At 34.6% G+C, this 22,361-nt stretch overlaps 1 pseudogene; it reads left to right on the top strand.

The window, feature by feature from the left end:
- Nucleotides 1-12,735: 12,735 nt before the first annotated feature.
- LOC108987543 lies at nucleotides 12,736-22,149 on the top strand (annotated as a pseudogene).
- The last annotated feature ends 212 nt before the right edge of the window (nucleotides 22,150-22,361 follow it).

The raw sequence follows: 22,361 nt of genomic DNA, 5'->3' as shown, positions 1-22,361 counted from the left end.
CTATTGTTGTTAGAGACTTCCAATTTGGTTAAAGGATTTATTTTATTAATTTAGAATAAGTGGGTTTGAAGATGCTTTATCCACATGTCTTATTTCTTACGAACAAGAATTTTCGGGAAGGCCTCGTAGTTTGGCCAAGGGCTTATTTAGAAAGTTACTTTTTGAGAACTAGGGTTTTAAGAGGTTACTGTAGCGTTATTGTAGCCGTGTTACTGTAGTCGCGTGTTCATCTAGGGACATTTTGGATAAAATGAACTTTATTTTGGCTAGAGTTTTAATTAGATTTTGTTTAAATACTCATTGTAACCTCATTTTGAAGTTTTAAACAATATTGAATTTTATTTGTGAGTTGAGTTTACACCTCTTGTTCTTGGTTGAACTTTTGAACTTAGCAAAGGTAAATCACAATCTTTGTGGCGTTCCTCTTTGTAATCTGGGTTCTTGAGACGAGTTCTTCAACGGGTCTAGATTTTAATATAATCTAGCTTTTTGAAACGAGTTCTCATCGGGTCTCGATTCTCCATCCATTGACTTGATTTTGACTTTCTTGGGGAGTTATCAAATTGATTGTGGGTTTAAGGGATTTCATTCCTACGGGTTCATATGATTTGGTATCAGAGCCAGATTTCCAATCAGGTCTGATTCTATCTTTTATTTCTTGCATATTTAATTCTAGGATTTCATTATTCTATGATTGATTACAAAAAAAAAAAAAAATTAGAGGTGGCAGCCGACTTTCTTCACTATTATTAGGGCTACTTCATTTCATTGTTCTAGGATTTGTGTTGGCTGAAATTTGTTATTCTAGGGGCTGCCATATATCACTTGTCCTATAGTTTTTGAGTTATTGTAGGGTTTTCTCAATTGTTTATTCTTGATTGTAATCAAATCAGTTGGTGAAAAGACTAGAAAAAAAGAGAAAAAAAAAATCGTCCAAAAAAAAATCCAAAATTTGTCCATCTCCTCCAAATAATATTTATTTCGTTGCTTTTTTTACCCCACCAGAATCTCAACAGCATAGAAGATATTTCAGCACAATCTCTGAGGAAGCTTGAAAACACTCATAGAATAAGTGGGCAATGCTTACAACACATCTTTAATCATCACTTCTTTACCTGCTTGAGATTGGAAGGTATTTTTCCAACTAGTAATTCTCTTCTACATTTACCTATCATGGAAGGTAAAACTAATTATTTTTCATAACTTCCACAAATTGAAATTCTTGCCTCTTGCAAGATTTGTTTCCTAACATTCACTGCAACATTTGAAATGAATAACATGGTTGATTTCTGCTTATTCAACAATTGGCCCAAGGCCCTCTCATACTTGTTCAAGATCTCTTGTATTTTTATCTATTCATTGGTAGTTGCCCTTCCCAAATATAACACAATCATCTGCAAATAGTATATGATTTATCATAGTTCCACCCTTTGTAAATGCAACCCCTTTGTCTCACCCTTATTTCCAGATGCTTCAATTAAAGTGCTCAAACCTTCAGCAAAAAGAATAAATAAGTACAAAGATATTGGATCCCCTTGCCTTATACTTCTCGTTGGCTTTATGGATTCACCAGGCTGCCCATTTATAAGACAAGAGTATGTCACTGAGGTAACACACTACATGATTAGTTTAATCTATATATCTCCAATTCCAAGTTTTTTTATAATCTCTTCTAGGAATCTCCACTCAATTTTGTCGTGTGCCTTAGACATATCCAATTTGAGGGCCATGCTTCCCACTTTGCCTTTCTTTCTTGTCTTCATGGTGTGCAAAGCTTCATAAGCAATCATCACATTATCAATTATGAGTCGCCCCGGTACAAATGCACTTTGGTAGTTGGATATAATGGAGGGCAATACCTTTTTCAACCTGTTTGCTAACACTTTTGATACAAACTTATATAATACATTACATAAGCTAATTGGTCTAATTTAGTTTTGGAACTAAAGCAATATATGTAAAATTAATACATTGATATAAATTTTCCCCCATTTAAAAACTTAAAATGGCTTGGCATACCTCCTTTCCCAATGTGTGCCAATAAGTTTGATAAAAGCATGCCCCAAAACCATCAGGGCCTGGGAACTTCAGTGGTGTCATCTGTTGCAGTGTTGCCTCCACCTCTTAAATTATGAATTCCTTTAGCAGGTCACTTGCTCTATAGGGGTAAGACACTCTACTATAGCCTCTTGAGATGAGTTTGATGAGCAAAATATGTTCTGAAAGTACTGATTAAAGGCTGCTTCAATCCCTTACTGCTTAGTCTTTATTCTTCCTTCTTGGTCTTTAACTTGCTTAATCCAATTATTTTTTCTTCTTGACTAGCACAAGCATGAAAATATTTTGTGTTTTGATCACCAAGCTAATACCAACTCCTCTTAGCTCTTTGTGTCCACTTGATATTTTAATACCAGCTTTGTCTTGTAATGCTTTGATAGCAGCAGCATTGTAAGGTCCCTCATTTAACTGTTCTTACTTGAGTTTTTGTAACCACACCAATATCCCTTTCATTTGATCTTATTTTCTACAAGTTCTACCTAGATAAAGCCCCTCTACATGTCTGCAATTTGCTTTGTATTATTTTGAAAGGGTTTTGTCCAATCACATTTCTATCCCAAGTTTCATTTATTACAACTCCACTATCCTCTTTTAATGCCCATTTTGTTTCGTACCTAAAAGCACCCTTCCTTTTCCCCTTTACCACACTTTCATCATTCAATGATAAGAATAATGGCTTATTATCAGAACATTTGGCAATTAAGACCTCGACCTCCCACTTTCCTAATAGTTCTAACCACTTTAGGTTTGCCACCCCCTATCTAGTCTCTCCCTTGTAAAAGTCTCATCTTCATGCCTATTACTCCAAGTATATTTCTCATCCTTCCAGCCCAAATTAACCAGATTGTTTTTACCACAAGAGCAATCCCCAATTATTCCATTTGACCTTTAGGCTGTCTTCCCCCACTTTTCTCAGATTGGGAGGTGATTTCATTGAAATCACCTATCACACACCAGGCCTGATCTGGTTGTGGCCTTAACCTTGATAGCAAGTCACATGTTGTTTTCCTCTTATTATTATCTGGATGTCCATATATGCCTGTTAAAAACTAGCTAGTATTTTTTTTCTTCATAAAGGATTTTGGCATGTATATGGTTCTGAGAGAAGTTAATGATTTTTACTTCCCCATTCCACATTAACGCTAAACCCCCACTTTAACGCTAAACCCCCACTTCTTTGTATCGGATCAACAACAAAACATCCCTCAAAATCAAGCTTCTTCTTCACCGCATCAAACTTTCTTGCAAGTAATTTTGTCTCAGAGGAAAATTACTTTGGGCATCTGATGCTTCACTAAATGGAAAAGGCCATGAATTATTTGAGGGTTCCCAAGCCCACGACAATTCTAGCATAAGGTAATTCAAAATGCTTGACAAGGCTGATACTCAGCCTCCGCCAATGGTTCAAAGTTTTTAATGTTCTATTCCACCTCATCTCCTCTACTTATCTTACCAGGTCTTTCCTCACAACTATTTTCTCCAATCCTGTTACTACTTATTTTACTCACTTTACCGACAGATAGTTTAGATGTGGTACCTTCTAATCGAGCAAGTCTCTTCCATAATCCCTTAGCTAGACTTCTTTTCACTGTATATTCCACAACACTTCCTACTGTCTACAACTCATTCATTTCATTAGATATAACTGTAGTTGGATTAGCGAGCTTACCTTCCATCTACATCCCAAGCCTTTGGATTACATCTCTTTTTGTATGAGCCTTAGCTAATCTCTTCATAATACTAGCTTTTTCCTCACTTTCCTCCCCGTAACTTCCTCCACTCGATGCCTTCTCAATTTCAAAATTATGATAGTTTCCAATTGTTGCTTCCCTGATCACTACCTCCATATTACTCGCCTTTCCGTACCTTTTGAAATTCAAAAAAGACATATCTTTCAAGAGATCAACACCAGAATTCCGACCATTTTCATCTTCCATTATTCTCCTCTCTGTGGACTCTCTACTTTTTGTGCCACCGCTCATCGCTGTTACTAGCTCCTTTACACCCCACAACAACCTGCCTTCCCTGATGTGAATCCCCACCACCTTCCGTCAATGACTCTTGTTCTTCCTTTCGGGTAAAGTACCACTTTTTATGACTCTTTTCTGCCCTCAACCATGGCCCAAATTGGTTCTTTCTTGAAGCATACTGTGGGTCATTTGAAGTTGAGTTGTTGCATCCCCCATGGGCCAAACATTCACACTTGAAAAAAACCCTGGGCAGCTTTTCATATTGTAATGGTACCCATCTCTCAATTCCTAACAAATTGACTGTTCATCCCTCAGCTATGGGTTTCCTAAAATTAATTTCAATCTTGCACCTTACCACTTGTCTTTCCAATCAACTCTCCAATTTCCATCGTCATGCACATTAATGGAAGGTTATGAAGTTGGGTCTAGAACACTTCTAAGTCAAAATTCATTAACTTTGGTGGGGTTAGACCATCAAATTGCTTTATTACAAAATAACATATTATCAAATATTCACAGCTTCCCAGCAAGAACTCTATCTCGATCGGTTGCCTTCTCAAAAGTAATAACAAACAAATTTGGATTTATCTCTTGGAAGGAGAATGATTTACTTTCCATATTTTGGCCCTAGTAGAACAAACCACTTCACTTCCCAATTACCCTCTTTTGGAATAATTTTCCAACCAAACTCAGATCCCCTTTCTTCATTACCATGCCCAGATGCTCTATTTTCAAATCTATCACTGAATTCTCTTCCTCCGAGAGTCGTAGTAGCTTCCATTTTTCTTCTAACTCATCCATCAATCCCCTCAGTCCTAATCCAAAACCAAGGAATTTGCCTCACTTACTCTGTTGAGTAAGAACAGATTGTTGCCCCTCCACTTTTCCTTTCTAGTCTAAGGAGAAAAGTTAGAGGAGACTCCTATTGCAACTTAATTGTAACAAATCATTCCAAACAACTTCTGAACAAGGAAACGGATTTTCATCTCTTTAAAAAACTGATCTAATAGTAATTAGTTGTTTTAGTACTTTTTGTGACAAAAAAAAAAAAAAAAACACACACACACACACACTCACATCTCATAGAAATTCACTTCCTAAACAAATCTTAACTCTTTCAACCCTATTTCTTATAGGTCCCATGCCTCTTTCATATATAAAACACAACAAAATTACCTCAATAATTTCCTAAATTCTAAAAAAAGAGTCTTCATTCCAAACATAGTAGTCAAATAAAAACTCGAATATTACCTTTACCTCAAGGATCAATGATGGGCATCATGTCCATATTTCTCAGCTGGTGTTGAGAGAATTATTAAAGTTCTTGTTCTATAGTATGTATGCAAATAATAGGTGCATTGCTAATATTTATATGAAAGAAATAGTTATATATTATACCTTCAAGACACCTTTATTTCACTATGTTGATGTGGTATTGTCTGTCAACTTTTAAATCTATAATTTTAAAATATAAAGGAATAATCTCATGCACTACAATAGATTCTATGTTTTGTGGCGGACGAAACCATCACGGAAAAAAATTTAACCATCACATAAATTTTTTTATGATGGTTAGAAACCGTTAACGTACCGACTTGGCAAAGGTGTCACTAAATATTTTTTGTGATAGTTTACTGTGCAACTATCACTAAAAATATTCTTTGTGATGGTTGATAGTCTGTCGCTAGTTCCTTCGTACGAATGTGATGACAATTTGTGATAGTCAATTTCCATCACATAAAGTACATTCAAACATATGTTTTGTGGTTTGAACGTTTACCCGATCACATATCATTCAAACGTTATTTTTCTAACGTTCGATTATGTTAGTTCACATAGTTAATATATACATTTACACGTACAATTTGTTCAAACATTTGAAACGTGACGTTCGAATTTTAAATGCGAACGTCTAAGTCAATAGTTTAACGTTAACAAATAGAAGTTCGAACGGTTTGTAAATATTTTCGAACGTATTAAATGTGATGTTCGAATGGAACTATATATATAGTTCAAACATCGGGTTTTGGTTAGTTCAAACATGAAGGGATATAGGTTTGGATGTATAAGGATATGATTGCATGTTCGAGCATGATAGTGTACGATTGAATGTTATTATTGCATGTTCTGTATTTATATTTGAACGTTGTTTCAAACGTGATCACACGTTCGAACGTGTGAGGTTTACATTCGAACATTTGACCAATTAGAACTAATAATTAGATAAAATTAAATATCATTCAAATTGTACCATACACAAGAAAGAGACAATATCTAAAAATTTTTTAGAGGGTACAAAATAAAATTAAATCTACTAGATGATAAATGTTTCAAACAGAGATTAAAGTCCATTTCTTCTTCTTTCCTTGACCATTGTTATCCTGTTGTGGTGACATGACACGCTCCATCTGGGCCAGCATCTCTCTGTATCTATTCTTGAACTTCAATGCATATTATTTCCTTCTGGTCTCTTTTTTGCTCCTACAAACGAGTCTCTAAATTTGACTATCAAGATAGGAGATCCTCCAACTCTTATTATCTCAACTTCATTTGCTCAATTTCTTGACGTGTGGCATTCAAATCATTGGTAAGATCATTAACTTCTGAAACTGAGGCCGTGAAGGATGAGCCGACATGCTTGAAAGAACATCCCAGCCCTTTGACCAGACTAGACTTGGTCTCGAGAACCTGCGTAAATATGTCGATGATATCGGGAGAAGATTCCTCAGACACAGACTACAACTCAATCATTTTCTCCTACAAGAATTATAGAAACTATAATAAGTAACAAAAAAATAAAAAACCAAACAAAAACATAATAAACAAATGATATCTATGTTGGCATAATTATTCATAAAATTGAATTTTACTTACGTACTTATCTCTAACGACAAGATCAATCCACTCATAGTTGGCATCGATATTGGTAGTAACATACACATGAATAAGAGAGAATTTTTCAGGATCATTACGTTTCTAATAAAACCACATTAGCAAATCTAAATCATGTTAGCACTTAATTATAAAATATGTAAAAAGATTTATATATTATAATTAATTACCATAATCTATGCAAGACGTAGGAATTACCTTGAACCTGCACAATGGTAGATTGTCAAAGACTACCTATTGTGTGTATTGATAGAACTTAAGTATTGTCGAAGAAAATAACAATATTAAATATAACCTATGAAACCACGACATCATTTAAATAAGTTATTGAAAAAAATCTCAATTACTTAATAATCTGGAATTGCAAAAGGTCGCAGCACTTCCTATATATTATAGAGTATATTACATACTATATATTATAGTATATGTTATAGACTATACATAATATATATATATATAATATATAGTTTTATAGTATAATACTATATATACTATACTATATCCTTATATTCTACAACATATATATGCAATAGGTGTATAAGGCTATACTATATATAATATATATACTACCATTATAATATACTATATATTATACCAAACCATATATTATACTTTACTATATAATATGCTATACTATATAGCATATTATTATACTATACTCAACCTTTTAATAGCACTATACTATATATATTAATATAATATAGTATTGATATATAGCATAATATTGTACCATGCTAGTATTATACATTTAATAGCACTTACTAGTAGGGGTGTAACCGGTACGGTCTGGTCCGGTTTTGGACAAAATTTAAGACCGAACCGATATGTATCGGTTTATATTTTTCAAAATCGATTACGCACCGGTTACCCTTCTAAACCGGTACTTCCGATTTTACCAGTTTCTGGTCAGGTCTAGTTTTTCGATTTTTTTAAAATGTAAATTTCACAATTTGTCATTAAAAATTTGTTTATAAAAAATAAACTTTTAGTATTAATTATAAATATTAGTATTAGTTATAATCTTTTAGTAAAAACTTTTAGTATTAATTATAAGTATAACTATAATCTATAGTCTATATTAGACTATTAGTATTAATTATAAATTTATATATTAGTATTAACATTTAATGTAATAATTTATAAATTATAATATGAAATTATTTCATATATATATATGTATATATATATATATATGAAATTATAAATTAACATTTAATGTATAAATTTATAATTATACATTATATATAAAACTTATTTATATTAATATTTAATATATATTTAAAATATGTTGTATAAAACTTATATATAAAAATATTATTTTTTATTTTTTTTAATCAACCGGTCCGGTCCAAAAAATCCCAAAACCGGAACCGGATCGAAACCGGCCTGTTTTTACATTTTAAAAATTGGTTCCGGACTGGACCGATTTTCCGATTTGAGTTTATACCTCTACTTACTAGTATTGTATTATAGTATATTTGAATTATACTATATATATATATATGAGACTATATATATATATAGTCTCATATATATATATATATTATAATATATAATATAGTACATAATACTATATAACACTACGTTCAAATTCTTTGGTTATACGTTCGAACCTAAAGCTAAGAGTTTGAATGTCTGTACTTCCACGTTCTAACGATACTTACCAATTTCGTCCCTTAAAACCTAATAGGTGGCATTTTCCCTCCATTAACAAAATACATATCGCAACATTTGAACGTTATCATTTACCATTCGCACATATTGTTTCTAAAGTATCACGTGCATATGCACGTTCGTACAAAGGGATATTTTTACATTCAAACGATCGGATTTTGAAACATAACATTCAAACATTATGTTTATATAAGAACAAAGCCGAACGTTGAATGTCAGTTTCACACCCTCTAAGAAATGAACCATCGCAACGCCGCCATCCACTTCCGCCAATGTCGCCGTCAAACACCACCACAAGCCTCATGACAAGGTTATTGCCCCTCTCACATCCTCTTTAAGGTTTTACCAAGTGATTTTAAGTGGGTTTTGGTATGAATCAAAACCCATTATAGAACTAATATTCCATTGCATTTTCTGGCCACCGTGGCTGGCAACTGGACAGATGGCCACCGTATAAAGATACACTTATTGTATACTTCAATTATACAGTGACCCTTACATAAATAATGGTGTGGTTGGGAAAATCAGAGATGGCTAAGTTGACCCAGCCATATTTGCATTTGCACATTCAAAAGTACGGTCATTCAAGATTCACATTTACACGTTTGAACGTACGATCATTGAAATGTTATCTTTCAATATACGTTTGAACTGTGACAATATACGTTCGAATGTTTAGAATTACGTGTGCATGTGAACTTTCACATTCGCATGTATCTCTTAATTTGAATGTTATGGTATGTTGTTCGAACATATATGTATACATTCGAACTTGAAAGTTAATATGACGTCGTTCAAACATACATTCAAACATATAAACGTTCAAACGGTGTCGTATTGTTCTATTATACCATGTCCTTTCAATTGTATAACACACTTAAATTTAATGAAAGGTGTATTCATATATATATTTTTTTGTAGGATATATCTTATCATTTGACAAAGTGAAAATGGGATAGGAAAGGAACCCCGAACAGCCACAGATTGGCGTTCAAATAGTTATGGTCAAATGTGAGATCAAGATGAACGAGTTCGACAACCTGACCTACGATGGGAGGAGTCTGAGGTCCATCTTCATCACTAGAAGCTGGGTCAGCATATGTGCATGAGGTGGAAGATATACCCATCCATGGTCTGCGAGTTCTACATGTAGATGCAGGATATGCCATAGGATATAGATACTCACACTGTATGTCGATGTTCAATTCGAGGTATCAGCAGATATCTTCATCGACCTACTCTGGATCCCATGAGTACCTGAGTCCTCAACAACAGTGAATGATTAGGTTGAGGATGCACTGGATGTTGGGACATTTAGATCATCTGTTGGCCCTACTGAAGTCAATCCAACATGTACATATGTAGACCTGTCGGATGGCAATGGGAGTCAACCTAAGGATGACAACAGCAACAAAAAGTTCTTCAAACTAATGAGGAGATACCGCACTTTATTCGAGTCGAAGAACTCGTTCCAGCAAAACATGTTGCTATAATTTTCTTAGATGTTGCAACTATAAGTTGCAACAAACGTGGATCATGTGGCACATAAGGCCACCTTCAGTTGGACTTGTGCGCAATTCTTTCTACGCTTGGCACGTGTAGAACCTATCGACTTACCATGATATTTGAGAGGATCCGCTACAAGGCCAACATCATCTCCACCGACAACCTTCTATATTGGGTGATTATTACTCAATTGCTATTGCAGCGGGCAGTGGCATCTCAAGCCAGAGAGTGGTTGGTCGAGCAGATGAGTCTTTTCAATATGATTGTGAAGCATTGAACAGGCGAATGGGTGCACTCGACATGCAGCTGGGCCTCCACCAGATCTTGTGCCACCGACCCAATATAGGACTAGTGTTGCTCCCCATAGCAAGAGTATTAGGAGGAAGCGGATGGGTGCAGTTGTAGGGGATGCGCGCCCTGCTTGAGTCGATGCGATAGTGTCAAATATTTCTGCCCACACCGACCGACATATCAAGTTACTTCGAGCATCAGTAGAGGACAATGTGCCCTCAATTGGTCATTGTATAGATATCCTAAATGCAATGGTCAACACGTTGACAGAAGAATTTCATACATATTTAAACAACGAGTACTGAGCTCTGTTGATCTATTTTTTACTTTTGTATTTATAATTTTATGTCATTTTTTCTTCTCTTTCTATAATGAACAATATCTCTTAATATAGATCCTGTTTATGTATTTCAATTCTCACTAATATTTTAATTTGCAAATTCCTATTTCATATTATGTTCTTTCTTTTGGTATGTATATTCAAACTTCCAAATTTCAATTGCAAAAGAAACTACGTTTGAACGTTAAGCACATACGTTCAAACATTAGTTCATATCGTTTGCATGAGAATATCGAACCATATAGCCATAAGGTTCACACATACCTTGTACCACTTGAATGTAATTCATCCACATAATATACATTTAATTTTATATGAGTACGTTCGCACATAAATCACATAACATTCGAATTAACTATAAAATTATTAGTATGTATAAACATTTATTCAAATGTACCATATATGTTCGCATGTATATTGATATACTTTCGAATGTTCTCAACAAAAAAATGACATCGTCTTGTTGATATTCAAATGTACGTATGAACATTAATGTTCAAACATTAGTCTATTTATCTTCCAAATTTAGTGACGGTTTAAAGAAAGCATCAATAAAAAGCATATTTGGTAATGGTTTCTAGACCGTCACAAATGCTAAACCGACATGAAAACCCAAATCTGTTGTAGTGATGGGTAATGAACAACTAGTACCACATTAAGAAGTTACATCAACGAACGGTTTATCTTACCATATTTTGCATTAAACCACAAAACTAAAATTAGAAAATTACTTAATCAAATTAAGTATAATTGTGGCAACTAAACATATAATTATATAATCCCTAGGCAAAGATCCTTATAAAGCCACTACAAAGTAAATTTGATCATGACTACCAACCTACCTAAGACGACATGACTAATTGCGAATAGCTTGATGAAAATCTATTAATCTAAATTCAATATGCTCGTGAACCCAATGCGTATGTGAATGATTTTTGTTTTATTAAGTAAAGTTAAAATCACCTAATAACAAATTACAATCATTATAATTATGGAATTATTAGATTGTATCAATGTTCAACTCCTTCATGGCTTATTAGGTCAAGTTGAGGGGTTTCACCTATTATTGGTGGGTGAGGCAGTTGATACCTAACCCAACTTAAGTGACATATTGAACTTGAGGAAAATAATTTATTGCCATTAGCCAAATTGCATTTTCATGGGTCAAATATAAGGTGCAATAAACATAGGTGTCAACCTACATCAACTATGTATAGAAAGAAAGCCTTGTACAAATTAAAACAAAATTGATCTTTTTTATCTTACTAGGCAAACAGACACTTGATGAATGTCAACATGGATCATCTTGAAAAACATCGAAGGAAGTGATCTTGACGGATTTCAAGGGTGCCCTTCGAGGTGTCAAAACGTTGGGAGTTTATTTGGAAGATGCTCCAAAGTGGAAATGCTTTTGGTTGAAGAGGTTTGATCGTAGTAATCATGGTATCTTGGGATGGGTTTGGAACTACTTTGATGTTGGTTTTTAGTATCGATGATGTTAGAAAGGTTTCACATTCCTAGTTTAACTGTCACACATTTCATTAGTGGTGTCAACTCAATAACCAGTGTCAATTGAAAACAAAATTTATCCTCTTGTCTACTAGGACCATAAACTCTTGATAGGTGTTAGCTTGAGGTGTCCTAAAAACAACAAAGGAAGTAACCCCAATAGATTTCAAGGTGATTTCCCTTTAATGAGTTGGTGTTGAGATCAGTTTTTGTTTCCATCAGATGGGATGGGTCCTCTTGGGAATGTTGCTATGTCACATGCAGACTCTTTTCTAAGGTCTAAACTAGGTTTGTATTAGCGGAGTATTACTAAGTTCAGTAGCAGTCTAGTAGAATGTGAACACTTTTTGTGATAAGTGCAACATTTTGGGATGGATCTAGATCTACCACAATAATAGGTTGTGAGGTTTAGAATTCATATTCCCAAAAATAATGCCACTTGAAAACATAATTGATGTTCCTCATGTAAGACTGGAGAAATCTCCCAACACCACGATGCGGAGCAGAGGTGTCAGAGACGAGGACAGAGCTTCTGGTATTCCAAGGATGCCTACACCTACAATTGGTGCTAGCAGAACTGTCAGGAAGACTAGACCTCCACAGTGGTCACCTACCTTGAACTTTGTCCTGCTAACTAAAGGTGGTGAACCACGATACAAAGGAAAAATCTTGTGAGAGATGAGACGGGAGATCAAGCAAGTGGGAGTTAGCTGAGAAAAAGCTGATTGGTCTTCTAGGGAGGAAGCAGAGACTGCATAAGAGATGGACACGTCTGCTGAAGATAGAGAGTTCAGGCAGAGAGTTCGCTCGAGTCTCAATATTTCTACCCACACCTCGAGCGAAGCTCAAGCAGAGAGTTTGCTTGAGTCTCGCTCAACAGGTCGCTCCAGCGAAATCAGACAAAGACTTTGCTAGAGGTGCACTCGACACTCTACTAGTGCAAATAACACAAAAAAATGAAGAATAGGGTTTTGACTATGTGATACTATAAATATGTACTTAATGAATAGTATATAATTTTTTAGGGTTCTTAAGAGTGAAATTTTGCGCCAAAGTATATTTTGTGATTCCTCAATAAAATAAAATCCTTGGTAGTTCTATGGACGTAAACACGTAGCCTAACCATGTTAATTTTGTGTCGTGTGATTGATTTGCTTGTCTTTTACTTTTATTTTATCTATCATCATTTTCACAACATTTTCCAACAAATGGCACAATGGTGCTTTAAAAGTGATCATCAGGTCTTACTAAGCCCATAAGCTCTTAATAGGGATCAACATAGCATATCGTAAAAGATCATAATGTTGGTAATGGTACTTTCCAAATAATTCGGTGGGTGGGGGTATCTTTGAGCAATTATGTTTGTGAACTTATTGCTTGAGGTTATGGCCGGGCCTTATTCAAGTCTTAGTTTCTTGAGTTAATTTTGTTTTCAATAACTCCTTTAATTAATAAAATATTAATCCAATTTAATATTTATTAGATGAAGCTATTTAGGTGAGGACCCAATAATCCAATATAATTCCTTGTGTTATATTCAATTAATCCATTGGTCATCCTTATATTCATCAGTAAATTAAGCACTTGGAAAAATCGAGTCTTTTGTCTAAAAACATTTTTTTACTTAGAAATTGAAGTTTACAAATAGTCATTAGAAAGAAATTAACAATTTAAGGGTTCTTTACTACCATGGAAGAATATTGAGCTTAGGAGAAGGGACAAGGAGATTAAGGGAGTGCTTCTCGTCGGACGAGAGACTAGCTCTTTGGCCTAGCTAGTAGTGCACATTGGAGTTTGCACCAAGTATGTAGAGCTTATGATGAGTTCAACTTATAATGAAAAAATTTACACAACATCCTATTATTCACACAACCTCCACAGATTACAGTTTTTTTAATTTTTATTATTTTTTCTTTTATCAAGTATTTAATATAGGAATAATGTATAGAAGAATAAAATTAGTTTAAAAAGAATTAAAAAAATGTAGTGTGTGGGGGTTGGAGAGGTTGTGTAGTATTGCTATAAATTGCCGTTAAAGAGGCACATAACTAGTTGATGATGAGGCCACAGCTCTTGATCAGTATCATGAAGGGTGAGTCCACAATTACCTTTTGAATTTTTTTAAGGGTGTCAGTTTGAAGATGACCTTTCTAATTAATTAGACTGATATTTTGTGACTTATATGCAACTAGAATTCATGCAAGGACTTCATACATAGAAGCAAGGTGGATGGGAATCTTCTTCATCCATGTAAAGTTTGGAAAATAGATCCAATGATGTTACAACAAAAGGCTATAATTTTGGAGTGATCCCTATGGATTGTGTAAAGCAAGATTTTGGCTAGGACTAGGTGACTAGATGGATAAAGTTTATTTGATGTTTGTGTAAGTTGGATGAATGTAAAACACCTTGACTTTATCTATACACATGTGCAGTGTATCTAGAAATTATTAGATAATATTTTAGATAAATCAAGAGTGTATGTATCCGAACAATAAGGAGTATGAAATTATCCTATGAAGAATCTGTATGGAAATTATATATGCTGAGAAGACTTAGCGCCAGGTGTCAACGGACACGTCAACAGATTTTTTCGCAGTAGAGTCTTTCCATTAGTAGAGTCCTCCTACAGATCAAATTCCTACCAGACTCATTCCATTAGCATAGTCCTACAGCAGATCAAATACTGATCAGAATATTTATTATGTGGGCTCTGACTGGATGATCACCTTTTGATGATTATTCTCAAAACATGGAGTGATTGAGGAGAGATCCCAATGCTTGAGTGTGAGAAAATTCTCTAGAATTTTCGTGTTCCTTGCTCCTCATTCTTTCATTGAGTGCGTGCTTACTCCATGTTGGAGTTTGATTGATCGAGTTCAGTCACTGAAGTTTCAAGAAAGAAGTCAATATTTGAATATCATCAGAGGTTTTGACTACCACTATGGTAAAGACAGACGTGGTAGTTTGTCGGGTCAAGAAAAATAGTCAATTAGCAAAGGTTTTGTAATTGAGAATTACTTATAATTAATTTTTAAATAATAAAATTGACTTTTCTGAGTTTTGCTGCCCTGTAAGATTTTACTTTTGAAGAGTACTTCTTCAAAGGGTTTCCCTTCGTAACTAAATTGGTGTTACGCACTTTATTTACATTATGTATTTGATTGATTATCAAATTATTTCATTATTGATCATTAACCAATTTGCTGAGTAAATTTGTAGCACGTGGAAATAAAATATAGGGGTACTTAGGTAATTTCATATTGCTACTACAAAGTTGATTTTTCGTAAGATGAGTCCGTTAAAGGGCTAACTATAAGGCTTTATTACGCTTAATGGGAGAGTTATGCCTAATATATAATTTGAATATTTAGATTATAGTGTACAAGAAAGTCTCTTAGATGAGATTGGTCTCAGAGACAAGGAACGATGGAGACTGTATACTCTTGGTAGCTAGGGTATTACAGATCATTATCTTCCTCAAGACTATCTTGAGCCCGCGCCGGTTTTGATTTCGTACTTCCAAAGATAGTTGCGTTCTAAAATAGAGAAAATGATGTAGATCTAAGAGTAGCAGATCTGCTTAAGGTGGCAGTTCACAAGTAGAATTGATTAAAAAACAAAAAGAAAAATAAAAGTTCACTTGATGATGATTATGGTGTCTAGCTAGCTAGGTAGATGAGTAGATCTAGCGCTTTGCTCTGGGGTAGGTTGATTTGGTGGATGCTGCATGTTGCTTGCATCGATCGGCAGAAGCATTAAAACTTATTTGGAGTGGAATGACGTTCCATCTGTTAGGATTTTCAAGAATGAAATAATCACCTACTCGAGAGACTAGTGAAGGTTGGTGGGAGGCTGAGCATTTAGGTTTGAAACCAAAATGATCGAAGGGGATCGATCCATTGGTACTCATCTCAGGCTTTAGTTTTAGGAGCATTTATAACGAGGAAGGTCCACAAGATGTAAGTATATCTCTAGTGTTCAAGATTCCATTAATTTGCTAAGATATACAGAAGGAACAAGAAGTTTTAATTTTCTGTTAGGAGGAAAAATTAAAGTCATGTCATGTTGCAAGTACTATATATATTTCTCTAAATGAAATTGGAGGTGCACGACTGATTAATGTTTGAATGGTTTTGTCTGTTGTGACCTAAAAGTTCTGTTAAAATTGCACCGAGTCCCAATGATTTTAGGGTTAAATTTCTTGTTTTTGTTCTTTGAAAACCCACAAGAAATTTTGAAGAATGAGAAAAGAAAAGAGCAAAAATATCATTGGAATTAGTAAGTGGAGGTCAGTAAGTGACCTGTTGAGCTTGGAAATTAACAATTGACATAGTTTCTAGCGGAGGACAGGTTGTGACTTCATGTGATTGTGAGCTAGCTCAAATACTTAAAGAGATTCATGTAATCTCATGCAAGAATAGAACTACTACGTACTAACTTCACTCATGCGTTCTATAGATAAAGATTGAGGGACCCATGAAATGAAATGAAGGAGGCTAGCTAGCTAGCTGCAGCTAGGGTGTTCCAATCAAATAATGAGGCCATTCAGAACTCCACATGATCGATTGATTTACAACAGTACCCATTTATTCGATTGAAATCTGAAAAGAAAATGCGCATGGCGCAATATGCTCCTACCTATAGAGTGAATGTCAGAATTAATGCACTGCAGCCAACAGTTGTTATCTGAGAGAACAACATGCAAAACCCGTAAACAGCGTCAGCGTGACCCCATTAACGTACAAGTAAGTGTAGAAAATATTAAACAAAGTCAAGAAACCCACGTGGTCTTGTCTTGAGCTTTTATTTCGACTCGATCTGTAGTACAATAATGCATTTACCGTATTAACAAATAATGCATTTACATGCATGTCATCCAATCACTGCAAAACGATCGTAATTAAGGAACATGTACATCATACAAATTGAACTGGCATGAAATGGTAATCTAGAGATCAATAAAAAAAATAAAAAAATAAAAAACTTCTCAACTGTTTCTTTTTCTTATTCTTTCTTTTTTTCCGATAATTTTCTGTTTAATTTGGTGGGCTCATGAAAAAAAAAGGAAAATTCCCCATGCACTCTGCCTCGTGTAAGAGTGTAGGCCGTGTCTCGATCTCGGCTAATCATCCTCTCGGACTAGCTAATATATATACCTTTGAAAATTTGGATTAATGGACTTAGAGCAGGTTTGGGGGGTGAGATAGAAATTTTGTGTTTTGTTTTAAAGTTTAAAATATTATGTTTTAATATTATTATTATTTTGAGATTTAAAAAATGTGTATTAAGATTTAAAAAAGTTGAATTATTTATTATATTTTATATAGAGATTTAAAAAATATATAATGATGAGATGAGATGAAAATTTTATATTTTATTTTGGTTATCAAACCTGCCCTTACTCTCTCTAGCCGTTTTTATTTTTAATTATAGGCAAACGTAAAATCATACATCTAAAGTCCAGGCTCGTATTGCAGTTAAAAAGTAAGTATCCTTCATGTCTCCAAAACATCGGCCCTTTTTTATTTCCTAGGCCCAAGCTTTTCAAAAAGATGGGTCGGAATTATTTAACCTGAAGTCCAAGAAGTACAACTCACTCTTTGGGAATGAAAATGATGGGCTCAGGAATTAGTATCACACCCGTCCGTCCACGGACTGTAGGTGGGCTTTTTGTCTAGAATGTTTGGTCCAATTAAAATAGGAAGTGATCTGTTGGATTTTCTCACAATATGAGAATTGGGTCAGAGATGTGGGCCTTTCTCAGTACAATATATGAACGAGCACAATCAATCTTTGGATTGGTGCCACGTACGTTGCTAGCTCTCTCTAATTTTCTCCCGCTGATTATATATGCACCAATTAATACATTAATGCATGCATGCATGATCTTTTCCATAAATTAAATCTGCATACATTTTGTAGTTACCTCTAAACATGTGGGAGGAAATGCAAGAAACCCTAGTTGATCAGCCCCTTTCCCCATTAAAGCCCTAGCTAGCTAGCTAGTCATCATGTTGTACGTTCTCCCAAGCTAGCTAGGGAATTAATATTGAAATATATATGTAGATAATGTTCTGTACTAGTCTCCTAGTTATATATGATCTGCAGGCCGGCCAGCCATGGTCAGTCATGGTCAGTTTTCTTGTAGTGATTTTAAGTTCCACAATAATATATAATAAATCATTCACAAGGAACACCTATAATATTACGAGAAAACATTTAAAGAAGTATCCCAGACATTAATTAAATCCCATGAGTGGCCGGATCATTCAATTAATATTGTCCGACATTTAAATATTTCCGAGTCAGATAGATAGATGATATTACAAGATCAACTTGCGAGTTCGATATCATTTCGAGGACTGCATGCATGGCTGGTCTACGTACCGACTCATAAATTCATGACTGATCAATGCCAAGGCTGCTAATCTACAAGAAGCAAGAAGCGGTATTGCAAAATGGTGAGCGCGCGAGTGCCTCATTCGTCGTCCAAAGTGGCTCGTGAGCCCCCACTCGTCGCCCACTACCGGAGCTGTAACAGCCACATACGCCGCTCCATCCAATTTAACTGATCTGTCTACATATTTTGGAATAAAATAACCCATATTTGTGTTTCTCTCTTTCTTTCATCCTTCTCAAATTTTCTTCCCTTCCTGCTAAGTTTTCAATTCTATCAAGTACTCTTTCTTTTTTGATGGCTTATATATAATAATTATATTTTTCTCATACACTAATATGGAAAAAAAATTAAGAATATTAAAACAATTAGTTCATGAGTCACAAAAAGGAACTTGTAAAGTCATGTAAACTTATTATTAATAATAGTCCAAATGTCAGATGATCATCAAGTTGATCAATTTAAAGTTTTAATAGAATTAGAAGACACCTTAACGTGAATATATATATATATATAAAATGATCATTCTACAATTATATATATACATCAAGACTAATAATTTGTAATATTAGAACAAATTTTAACGAAGATCAATACAAATTAAGCATGCATAATAAAAAAACTGCGAGGAAAGTAAAAATAAATAAATAAAGGTTTTTACTTTTAGAGATCTATCACGAGTGAAGTTTGCACTTAGGAATTAGTAATGAGTCTAATTTTAAATAATTGTTTGAATATTTAATTTGTTTTGTCTTTAATATAATAATTAATTTATTACAATATAAAAATTAAAAAAAAAAAGGTCGATCTTATATACTTAATTTTTGCCTCAAACCACAATGGCCAGGATGGCAAAATTCATTAATGAGGTGGTTGGCCACCCGTAAGGAGTCATGTCCAGGTGGTTGGAGGCCGGGTGTACTCCTAGCTGTACGTTCGTCATAGATACACTCAACTCTATAATATTCATGAGGCGCTTGCTTTATTTTTGATCCTAACCTTTCACACTTCAAAAGAAAACAGAGAGATCTAAGAAGTTATCTAGTACTTGTACTGATTTGCTTCCTTTAATAATATTAGAACATAATCCAAGCAGCAAGCAATAATTTGCAGTGGTTGAAATTAACTATCACGAGGGCTGCTAGTCTTAATTAATTAATACCGGTGAAGCAAATATATATATAATTTCTGATCATGACCACCTAATTGCTACATGAAATTAGTCCACTCCAATTTTTTCTTCAAAACTGATCTGGTCTTGCAATCACTGTCATGAATATATATCTCAGATTAACATATATATATATAGATACATATATATGGACTTTTCAATGGCAGCAGGAATGAATGGAATAGGACTAGCTAGGAAGAGAAGGAAACGGCCTTCAACTGCTTCGGTGGACTGCATTTCGATCGAAGTTAGTTAATTTGTCACTGACTTAGCAAATTAAGGAGGGCCGATATTACACGCATGCATGCAGCAGCAGCTAGCCTTGCCAACTTTTCTTTGTCTGAACTCTTCAATGGAGAAATCTTGATCTTGGGTTTAATACAACTTTCTAGCTAGCTAGGTACGTAGGTGGAGGAAGTACTTCAAATTTAAGTTTTAATTCCAATATATATATATATATATATGTAGAGAGAGAGAGAGAGAGATGCTGAAGTATATAAATTAAAGATTTCTCAGTACCGTCACGAGATTAATAAATTCATATTGGTGGCAGGTGGAGGAACAAATTAATTACATTATGAATCAGATCATCTTCATTCCCTAATTAATTAAATAAACAAAAAGATCATCCACAAGGAATTATTGGTCACGAGATCTGCAAAAAGAGTGACAGAAAATCTAAAAAGGTGCAGAATCGGGTAATTATATATATAGGCCGCCTGCGTGATAGCCAAGGCAAGGGCATATATGCAGCTGGTATGAATTCATGCACCAAATATAAAGGCCAGGGGGTACTAGACCTTTATCATGATGAGTACTGGAATCGAGCATTATAGTTAATTGGTTAAAACAATTAAATAAAAATCAACATAATTTGAGATTTTTTTTTATTCTTATATATATATAATATTAAACAATAGATCATACATAGGACAATGTCTATTTTAGCCACAAAAAAAAAAAAAAGAATATATCTCAGTTGCATGCATGAGAAAAGAGATTATATAGTAATTATTAGCATGCATGCATGTGTGTTTTTGAAAAGATCATAGATATATATATATAGTTAATGTTGTAATTACCTAGAAATTCGAAACAACGAACTAATCGATTAACATTAACACAACAGGATCGAGACACATGCAAAAAATCAAATGGAGAGCTCATGCATCATATATACGCATGGAATGCAATAATAATACAATCTTTTGCTAAAATCAATTATATATATATATTTTACAATTAGCATCCACTACATACATTTGACATTAATAATACAAATGCAATAATAAAAAATATAATTTTTTTTATATATTATATTAAAAATATAATAAAATGAAAAATATATATATAATATATTATAATAATAAAATGAATGTGCAAGTAAAGGTTTGTTATGTTGTTGAAGGAGAGAGAAAAGAAAATGATTGTGAGAGAGAGAATGGGAGGAGATAGAAATAATGATTAAAATATGATTTGTAGGGTGAATAGTGATTATCCAAATTTAGATAAGTATTGTTCATAGGTAGCTAAATATTTGAATATGCATAAGTAAATGCGGAGGATTTTTGGATCATATTATACAAAGAAAAACGCTTAGTTCAATCGTCCGGGATAAGCCCCGCGTAAGGAGCTACTAACTTGGCAAACATGACGAAAACGAATCGTTTTGAGTTGTTTTTTATTTTTCTTTGATCAGATTCTTCTAACAGGTCATTCACATGATCTCTGGGTGCCGCAGAGAAGCTCTGGGATTGGAGGAAGAGAACAAAGCCTTAATGGAAACAAGAATACAACCGCTATCATTGCAGTTCGACAAGAAGGCCTCCATCGAGTCGAAGCTAAACAGGTTCAACGGTTTCAGGGCAGTTCTCTACGCAATGAGGAACGTGAGCTCGCTGCTGCTCATGATCTTGCTGTGAGGGTTGGTGTACTGCTGGCCCGAGTCTAATTCTCTCCGGGGAGGATACGAGGGGTGCTTGTGCTTCGGATCGGGGTTCATGATATCAACGGCGAGGCTGCAACAGAGGGTAGCGGTGGAGATCAACCAGATGGGTAGGAGCCTGGGATTCTGCTGTACAAGTTCCGGAGATCGAAGGGGGCGATGGAGGAGCTGAGAGGGGAATTGGAGAGGAGGGGCGGTTCGTCGTCGCAGTCACAGGTGGTGGAGTCGGAAACAAAGGTTGGAATTAGGGAGAGAGTGGACGATTTGCGAGGGTGTTTTGGGGCATTAATATCTGATGCTGACAACATGGTTGGGCAGCTTGATGATTTCTTTGATGAAATTGTTGAAGGCAGGAAGAAGCTTTTGGACTTTTGCAGTCTTAGGTAGAGTCAGGGAGAGAGTTTCTATAGAAAACTCAAAAAATGTGGATGAATGGGTTGGTTGTATGGAATATAGAAATTGGAAATTGTGATTTATTACAACACGATGAAGAAGAAGACGAAGACCCACACTGTGATTTCTTACCAGTTTATTTACAGAAGACAATGCCGAAGACTAAATGCAAAAGAAGACGAAGACGACGACGATCCCACGCGACTGAACTC

The sequence above is a fragment of the Juglans regia genome, chromosome 1 (assembly GCF_001411555.2).
Source record: "Juglans regia cultivar Chandler chromosome 1, Walnut 2.0, whole genome shotgun sequence".
Classification (NCBI taxonomy): Eukaryota; Viridiplantae; Streptophyta; class Magnoliopsida; order Fagales; family Juglandaceae; genus Juglans; species Juglans regia.
Note: the sequence above shows the minus strand (reverse complement) of the source record. Positions and strands in the feature narration are given on the sequence as shown.